Source organism: Nicotiana sylvestris, chromosome 3 (genome assembly GCF_000393655.2).
Source record: "Nicotiana sylvestris chromosome 3, ASM39365v2, whole genome shotgun sequence".
In the NCBI taxonomy this organism is placed as follows: Eukaryota; Viridiplantae; Streptophyta; class Magnoliopsida; order Solanales; family Solanaceae; genus Nicotiana; species Nicotiana sylvestris.
The window spans coordinates 78,130,540-78,139,572 of NC_091059.1; positions in this window are offsets into that span (position 1 = coordinate 78,130,540).

Below are 9,033 nucleotides of genomic sequence, written 5' to 3' on the forward strand. Positions count from 1 at the left end.
AAGTCTTTTAATGAGGTTGTAAAAATGGGAGGCATGGTCGAGGAGGGGCTTACGTCCAACAAAATCATGAGTTATTCAGCGATCAAGGCAACCACTCAGGCCATTCAAAGTGGCACTGGGGTGTACTTGGGAAGAAGAAGAAAGAAGATGTCACGACTGTTGAGTCCGGAGTCTGGTTCGGATCTAGAGGCCCGTCACCCTACTATAGCCAACCACGACCCTACCACCAAAATTACCCCCACACTCCATATAGCCCTCCACAACATTACTACCCACCGCCAGATCCCTATTTTTCCGTCCATTATGCACAAACCTATACCCAAACACCGGCACACGCACAATGGCATGCGCCGGCTCCACAAAATCCATACTCAGCTCCACAAAACACATATATGCCCCCAAGAGCCTACAGAAATCCCCCCGGAACGGGTTTCTGACCAAACCAAGCCTTCAAGAATGAGAGGATATAGAAGCAAAAGACTTTAACTCCACTGGGGGAATCATATACCCGTCTTTTCCACAGGTTGAGGCAGTTGGGCATGCTGAATCCAATTGAGCCTAAAATGCCAAACCCTCCTCCTAGAAATCTTGACCACTCGATGAGTTGTGAGTACTATTCAGGAGCCCTGGGGCATGATACAGAGAAGTGTTGGAAACTGAAAATAGCTGTGCATGAGCTTATTGATACTCATCGAATCGAGGTTCAGGCCCCAGAAGCACCAAATATCAATCAGAATCCACTGCCAGCTCACCATGAGACCCATATGATTGAGTTGATACACAAAGGAGAGGATCCCAAGAAGCCCTCGCAGACGGTAATGATGGTCCGTTCCAGCGAAACCAGCTCAAAGGAAAAGGTAACTAGGGAGAAATCAATGGTCCAGGACAATAGGCCAGCTGTGGTAGCCGAGAAAGGGTCGTCAAGCATTGTTGCAGTAAAAACCGAGAAAGCTAAAGTAGTAGTGCCGGGGGTCGCAAGTAAACCTGTTGTGGTCGTAAAGGGTGCTCGCACAGAGCCTGTTATTATAAAACTAGTAACTCAGCTTCCAGTGATCAACAACAAAGCTGTTCCTTGGAATTATGAACGGGTGATCGTGATTTACAAAGGGAAAGAAATCAAAGAAGAAGTTTGTGAAGCACAAGGTTTGACTCGCTCAGGAAGGTGTTTTACTCCCAAGGAGTTAAGAAGAACTAAAGATGATCCAACGCCGGTGAAGAAAGCTGTAACTAAAGAAGAGGTAGAGGAATTTTTGAGGAAAATGAAAGTGCATGACTATTCTGTTGTAGAGCAGTTGAGGAAAACGCCAGCTCAGATCTCATTGCTCTCATTGCTAATCCATTCAGATGAGCACCGCCGATCATTGATGAAAATCCTGAATGAGGCCCATGTTCCCGACAAGATCTCGGTGAACCATCTAGAAAAGATAGCCAGCAAGATTTTTGAAATAAACAAAGTCACTTTTTCTGATGATGAATTGCCCGTAGAAGTTACTGAGCATAACAAAGCCCTTTACCTTACAGTGAAATGCGAGGATTCCGTGGTTACCCGGGTATTGGTTGACAATGGTTCAAGTGCAAACATCTGTCCTCTCTCCACTCTAAGCAAGCTGAAAGTAGAAGATGAGAGGATCCATAAGAACAGTATCTGTGTGCTAGGATTTGACGGCGGAGGCAAAGACTCAGTCGGGGACATAATGTTGGAGCTGACTATAGGTCCAGTAGAATTCACAATGGAATTCCAAGTGCTGGATATAGCTGTTTCCTACAATTTGCTATTAGGACGACCATGGATCCACACCGCTAAAGCAGTACCATCAACACTCCATCAGATGGTCAAGTTTGAATGGGACAGACAGGAAATAGTTGTGCACGGCGAAGATAATTTGTGCGCTCACAGCAACACCATTGTGCCATTCATTGAGGTGGAAGATGACAAGGGACCATGGGTCTACCAAGTTTCTGACACAATGTCAGTCGAGAAAGTTCCAGAGAGGAAGTGTATCCCAAATCCGAAGATAACTGTTGCATCAGTTATGGTAGCGTACGGAATGTTGAAGAATGGTTTTATACCAGGAAAGGGTTTGGGATCAGCTCTGCAAGGCATCATACAGCCCGTGTCCCTTCCCGAAAACTTGAGAACATTTGGTCTAGGATTCAAGCCCACAGCCGCAGACATAAAAAGAGCCAGGAAATTGAAACAGAGGACATGGGTCCTTCCAAAGCCGGTCCCACGTCTTTCCAGATCATTTGTCAAGTCCGGTACAAGGAGTCGCCCAGTAACAACAATTCCCAGTTCTGTGATTAATCCTGACAAGGAGTTAATTGAAAGATTTGAGAAGTTGTTCGACAGTGTGAACATGGTGGAAATTGGAGAAGGTTCTAGCAACGCGGAAGTGCAATTTGTTGGGCCAACAACAAAGCTTAATAATTGGAAGGCTACTCCTCTCCCTACTTGGAAGGAGTCTTGGTAGTTTGCTTTGATTTTCCTTTAAGTTTGTACGGATTATTCCAGGGTTGTAATCCGGATTTCATTTTTCAGTCTATTTGAGTGTGCAAACCTTGTTATCTTTTATCATTCAATAAAATACAATTTCCCTTTCTTCATCATTCCTGATGGTTTTCCTTTTTGTTTTGTTTTCTTTTCTATACAGTTCTTTTTACGCTGGTTCTAATGACATAGTATGCATAAGGAATCCTCAGCCCAGTCTTAAAAATCAATCTGATTCTAAGATATTAGTTCAAGAAGTAGATTTTGATTACGAATCAGAATACGATGATGAGGATGAAGCTTTCGAAGAGATTAGTAAGGAGTTAATTCACTTCGAAGAAAAATCCAAACCCAACCTGAATAACACAGAAGCCGTCAATTTAGGGGACACAGACAATGTCCGAGAGACTAAAATAAGTGTCCACCTCGAGCCAAAAATCCGGGAGGAGTTAACCAAATCACTCATCGAATACAAAGATGTTTTTGCGTGGTCATATGGCGACATGCCAGGTTTAAGCACTGATTTAGTGGTCCACAGATTGCCCACTGATCCGGCATTCCCTCCCGTCAAGCAAAAGTTGAGGAAATTCAAAACTGATATGAGTGTGAAGATTAAAGAAGAAGTTACCAAGCAGTTGGATGTAAAGGTTATTCGGGTCACTCGGTATCCTGTTTGGTTGGCTAATGTCGTGCTTGTGCCGAAGAAGGATGGAAAGATCAGAGTATGCGTTGATTACCGCAATCTCAACAAAGCAAGTCCGAAGGATAACTTTCCACTACCCAATATCCACATTCTGATTGACAATTGTGCCAAGCGCGAGATTGGGTCTTTTGTGGATTGCTATGCCGGGTAACATCAGATTCTAATGGACGAAGAAGATGCGGAAAAGATAGCCTTCATCATGCCATGGGGAACTTATAGCTACCGGGTAATGCCATTTGGGTTGAAGAATATTGAGGCAACTTATATGAGAGCAATGACTACTGTGTTTCATGATATGATACACAAGGAGATTGAGGTATATGTAGATGATGTGATCATAAAATCAAAACATCAGACCGACTACGTCGGGGATTTAAGGAAATTCTTCTAGAGGCTTCGCAGGTACAACCTCAAGCTTAACCCCGCCAAGTGTGCATTTGGTGTTCCATCCGGAAAACTGTTGGGATTCATAGTCAGCCGGCAAGGCATCGAGTTGGACCCATCAAAGATCAAAGCCATACAATAATTGCCCCCTCCGAGGAATAAGACTTAAGTGATGAGTCTGTTAGGAAGGTTGAACTACATCAGCAGGTTTATTGCTCAGCTCACGACAACTTGTGAGCCTATTTTCAAGTTGTTGAAGAAGGACGCTACGATCAAGTGGACTGATGAGTGTCAAGAAGCATTCAACGAGATAAAGGGATACTTGTCTAACCCGCCTGTGCTGGTACCGCCAGAACCAGTGAGACCTTTGATTCTTTACTTGACTATCCTGGAAAATTCATTTGGCTGTGTACTGGGGCAGCATGACGTCACCGGTAGGAAAGAACAAGCCATCTACTATCTTAGCAAGAAGTTCACGACTTATGAGGTTAAGTACACTCACCTGGAAAGGACATGTTGCGCTCTAACTTGGGTGGCGCAGAAATTGAAACATTATTTGTCATCCTACACTACCTACCTCATTTCGCGTTTGGATCCGCTGAAGTATATCTTTCAAAAGCCTATGCCGACAGGGAGACTTGCGAAGTGGCAGATATTGCTCACAGAGTTTGACATCATCTATGTGACTCGGACTACGATGAAAGCCCAAGCATTGGCTGATCATTTGGCAGAAAACTCGGTCGATGAAGATTACGAGCCATTGAGAACTTATTTTCCCGATGAAGAAGTGATGCATGTCGATGAACTGGAGCAAATTGAAAAACCAGGCTGGAAACACTTCTTTGATGGGGCTTCCAATATGAAAGGAGTCGGGATAGGAGCTGTTCTTATTTCTGAAACAGGGCATCACTATCCTGTTACGGCTCGGCTTCGATTTCATTGCACCAACAATATGGCTGAGTATGAAGCATGCATTTTGGGTTTAAGGCTATCTGCAGACATGGATGTCCAGGAAGTCTTGGTTTTGGGAGACTCGGATCTTCTGGTACACCAAATTCAAGGAGAATAGGAAACACGAGATTTGAAGCTCATACCATACCGATAATGTTTGCATGATCTATGTCAACGGTTTCGATCAGTAGAGTTTAGGCATATTCCTAGTGTCCATAATGAGGTCGCTGATGCTTTAGCTACCTTAGCGTCAATATTGCACCATCCGGACAAAGCCTATGTCGATCCTTTGCACATTCAAGTATGAGATTAGCATGCTTACTGCAACATGATTGAATAAGAACTTGATGGTGAACCGTGGTTTCATGATATCCAAGAGTACATCAGAATGGGGATATATCCAGTGCAAGCCACGGGGGATCAGAAGAGAACAATTCGACGGTTGGCAAGTGGATTCTTCTTAAGTGGAGGAGTTTTGTATAAAAGAACACCAGACCTTGGATTGTTAAGATGCATAGATGCTATACAAGCTACGACTGTCATGTCCGAAGTACATTCAGGAGTTTGCGGACCACATATGAGTGGGTATGTGCTGGCAAAGAAAATTCTCTGAGCAGGTTATTATTGGCTCACCATGGAGCGAGATTGTATCAGTTTTGTGCACAAATGTCATCAATGCCAGATACACGGAGATTTGATTCATTCTCCACCATCGGAATTGCACACGATGTCGGCACCATGGCCCTTCGTTGCTTGGGGCATGAATATCATTGGACCAATTGAGCCAGCAACATCCAACGGGCATAGATTCATTCTAGTAGCCATTGATTATTTCACCAAGTGGGTTGAGGCCAAAACTTTCAAATCGGTGACCAAGAAAGCAGTGGTCGATTTCATTCACTCAAATATCATCTGTCGATTCGGAATCCCAAAGGTGATCATCATGGATAATTGTGCTAATATTAACAGTAAATTGATGGAAGAGGTATGCCAACAGTTTAAGATTACACATCGCAATTCTACCCCATATCGTCCCAAGGCGAATGGAGCAGTTGAGGCAGCCAACAAAAACATAAAGAAGATACTTCGGAAAATGGTAGAAAGTTCCAGGCAATGGCATGAAAAATTACCGTTTCCATTGCTGGGTTATCGCACTACTGTCTGTACTTTAGTAGGTGCAACTCCTTATTTGTTGGTATATGGAACTGAAGCAGTGATACCTGCGGAAGTTGAGATCCCGTCCCTTCAGATTGTCGGTAAGGCTGAAATTGATGATAATGAGTGGGTCAAGACCCGTTTGGAGCAGTTGAATTTGATTGATGAAAAAAGATTAGCAGCAGTGTGTCATGGCCAGTTATATCAAAAGAGAATGGCAAGAGCATACAACAAAAAGGTACAGCCCCGGAAGTTTGTAGTGGGCTAGCAGGTGCTGATATGTATCCTTCCACACCAAGCTGAAGCGAAAGGCAAGTTCGCCCCAAATTGGCAAGGGCCATTCGTTGTGACCAGAGTATTGTCCAATGGTGCTTTATGTTTAACAGATATCGAAGGAAAATGCATAGACATGGCTATCAATTCTGATGCAGTAAAAAGATATTATGTATGATTTCTTTGTTATAATTGTTGATTGTTTGTATTTGGCATTATTTCGAAGATTGGAATGACGAAGTCAATTTGTTCTGCTATCTAAACACTTCACCCTTTGTTCCCCCTTTTGAGCCTTATTTACTTCTTTCATACCCCTCTTTTGGAATCAATAACAAAAAAGAGAGAAAAAGAAAGAAAAGAAAAGAAGTGAAAAGTATAACAACAAGGAAATTCAAGTGTGAACTACGTTTGACCTGATTCCTGTTAAGGATACGTAGGCAACTTCCCGGATCGGTCATAGTAAAATAAAATATCAAAACATCCCCAAGCAAGAAACTGGGGCAGAAGTTGTACTTGTAATAAGAAATGTGATTCCAAGAGTTGTAATTTTAAAACCCGTGTCAAAATTGTTTTGGGCCTTTGATACCCTTTCTTTATAAACCCATCCAAAAGCCCACATTACGGTCCAAAGAAAGACCTTCCGATCAGTCTTCGAGAGGTGCCAGGTCGAGCAATGTAAAGAAAATTCATATCAGGGGCAACACTCCAGTTTAAGTAAGAAAAATCAAAAAAAATGAGAGAGTCTTATTGGTGAAAACCCTCATGTGCACCATGAGGCGACGAAAGCTGAGAGAAAATAAAAATGAGAGAGTCTTATTGGTGAAAACCTTCACGGGCACCATCAGGAGACAAGTAATTGAGGAATCAACAAATGAGAGAGGTTTGTCGGTGAAAACCCTTCAGGGCACTGCAAGTCGAACGAGGTCCGTAAGTTGGCGGAAAGTAAAATTGGGTTGTGGAAATCTTGGAGAACAAAGTAAAATAATTGGAAAGGAGATTGGTTAAATAGACTGGGCTGATTAATCCGAATACATACCATGATCATTGGTGCCGGTGATTCCGCTAAGATAAGTCCCTTTTTCTATCTCCAACAGTCATCCAAATTTGGATTCTTTTCTTTATTATTAAAATCCTTGCCTTTCATTGCTGTTAATTTTACTTCTCTAAAGCTCTTCCAAGTTTAGCCTTGTAAGAAGGAATCTCAAAGCTTACTACCAGTTTCAGAATTGCACAAAGCAAAATGCAGCTAGTACGTGCCAAAGATGATGTGATGAAAAGTGGGACATAGGGTGTAAGCAAAAGTTATATCGATGGAATGGTTCAGTAATGTCGTGGGAGATATATGAGTTCAGATAGAAAGGTCAGAAGTGGAGAACAACAGTTAGGGATCCTGCAGTCAAGGATCGGTCAGAAGGTCAAAACAGTCTTTTCGACCAGTTCCAGGCAGTTGGACGAAGCAAAGAATGGGAAAAACAACCACCTCCAGCAAGAATGCCACAACTAACCACCACGTTTTAAAACTGACGAATTTTTTTTTGATTTGAAACAGGGGCAAAAATGGCATTTATTTCGGGAAATCATCCATAGGAAGAGTAAGTACTAGGCAGAATTGATCGCGGAAATTCTCAGGACTTTCCTGGAAAATAGGACTTAGTTTAAAATTCAAAATAATTATGAGTAGCAGAATTTGGCATGAATGCACCCTAGAAGATTATAAGTGGAACTTTGAAGTTTGTATGTTTGAGATACACTTTGGACATTACCCCATGAGAACAAAGATTCTGACTTCTCTTCTTTCCCAGATTAATGATTATGATTTTCTGTTTCCTCAACATTTTCTCCAAGCAGAAACGCCATCTTTTTCCGCCTTTTCCAAATTTAGTCGGAAATTCTCAGGACCCTCCTCGAAAATGGGACCTAGTTAAAAAAAAAATCGACACAATCGTGAAAAACAAGATCTAGCATAAGTGTAACCCAAAGGAACATAAGTTGATTTCAAAGTTTGCATGTTTTAGATAGGATTCAATTAGGAATTTTCAGGATCCTCCTAAACAATGGGACCTAGCTTTGAGAGTTTTCATTAAATAACGAGATTTAGCGGAAGTCACACCTTTAAAAGATATAGCTTAGATTTAAAATTGTCAAGAGTTGTCAGGACCCCCGGGATAACGGAACTTAGTTTTCAAATGCTTATTGATATTTGATAATGTGATCCATTTTACACTTACATATGTGCCCAGCTACCAAACTGGGGCAGGAAAATTTTCTTTGTTTTTGTCTATTTTGATAAAGTCAGGAGCCCGCCTGGATAGCAGGGAATAAATTTCAAGTTCAGCAGTCAGGAGCCCGCCTGGAGAGCATGGGAATACATTTCAAGTTTATCAATCAGGAGCCCGCCTAGAGAGCATGGGAATACATTTCAAGTTTAGCAATCAGGAGCCCGCCTGGAAAGCATGGGAACACATTCAAGTTTAGCAATCAGGAGCCCGACTGGAAAGCATGGGAACACATTCAAGTTTAGCAATCAGGAGCCCACCCGGAGAACAAGGGAGTATAATGTAAGTTTTAGCTTTCAAATTCTTGGTTTGTCTATTTTGAAGTCAGGAGCCCGCCTGGAGAGCAGGGAATACTTTCAAGCGCAGCAGTCAGGAGCCCACCTGGAGAACAAGGGAATACCATTCAAATTTCAAGTAATCAGGAACCCGCCGAAAAACGAAGGGAAGAAGCAATTCAAGTTCAAGCAATCAGGCGTCCACCTGGAGAACAAGGAAAGGCAGTGGAAGATTCAGCGATCAGGCGTCCACCTAGAGAACAAGGGAATACAATTCAAGTTCAACAGCCAGGCACCCAAATAGAGAACGAAGGGAACAAGCAATTCAGGTTCGAGTAATCAGGAGCCCGCCTGTAGAATAGAGGATAAGCAGCAATAGTCAAAGAAAGACGTTTAAAGGTTCAGCAATCAGGTACCCACCTGAAGGGGAGGGCAACATCTCAAGAGTACAATTCGAGTCAGCAGCAAAGGCACAACTGAGGGAAATACAAATCAACAAGGCAACAACAGTCACAAGACCAAGTTTGA